Source organism: Micropterus dolomieu, linkage group LG03 (assembly GCF_021292245.1).
Source record: "Micropterus dolomieu isolate WLL.071019.BEF.003 ecotype Adirondacks linkage group LG03, ASM2129224v1, whole genome shotgun sequence".
Lineage (NCBI taxonomy): Eukaryota > Metazoa > Chordata > Actinopteri > Centrarchiformes > Centrarchidae > Micropterus > Micropterus dolomieu.
In genome coordinates, this window is record NC_060152.1 from 12,104,887 (window position 1) to 12,105,656 (window position 770).

Here is a 770-nt window from a genome sequence, read left to right on the forward strand (position 1 = left end):
ATTCCCTTGTTCATCTACTGGTTCTGTTTAGCTCTGCATCTCAGCCCTGTGTCCTAGTTGTGTCTCAGTTCATGTCTTAGTGTTTACTTTTGGTCTGTATTCTGGGTTAACTGTCTCTCTGCTGGCCTGCCGGTCTCTCCGTTTTCCCACTGTCTCTCTGCCTCCCTCGTTAACCTGATCACCTGTGTTGCTCCCTCCCAGCTCGTTAACCCATGTGTGCATATATACTTGTTTGTTCCCTCAGTCTGTGTCCGGTCATTGTATTGTCATGTGTAGTGTGTTACACTCAGTCATCTGTTTGGAGGATCGTTCTCTCTTATTCTGGATTACCTGCCTGATTTGGACCTAGTTCCAGTGCTGTATGGATTTGGTTTTATTTTGGACTCTGTCTGCACCTTTCTGTGTACACCCTGTGTTTCTGTAAGTTTGAATAAACCCCTGAACTGTACCTCTACCTTGGTGTCTTGCGTTTGGGCTTACACCTCCTCTGCGCTCACCACCTCCGAATCGTGACACTCTTTGTATATTCAATATTGATTAGTTTCAGTACTTTCACATAGACTAATTTTCACAGCTACATGACCTAAATTGTGTTCTATTAATAATGATTTTGTTTATAAAATGAACATAGTTTGCATAACTGGATTTGGTGGGGGGGGGGGGGGGGGGGTTTTAAAAAAACTTACAGGTACAAGAATTTAAATACCTGTTGTATTTTGTTTATTGATAGGTACATCAACTTATCATTAAATAGTTATTATAAAATTTAG

At 41.2% G+C, this 770-nt stretch overlaps 1 pseudogene; it reads left to right on the top strand.

Annotated features, from left to right (window-relative positions):
* LOC123968047 overlaps positions 1-209 on the top strand; it is a 6,997-nt pseudogene extending 6,788 nt beyond the window's left edge.
* Positions 210-770: the final 561 nt, after the last annotated feature.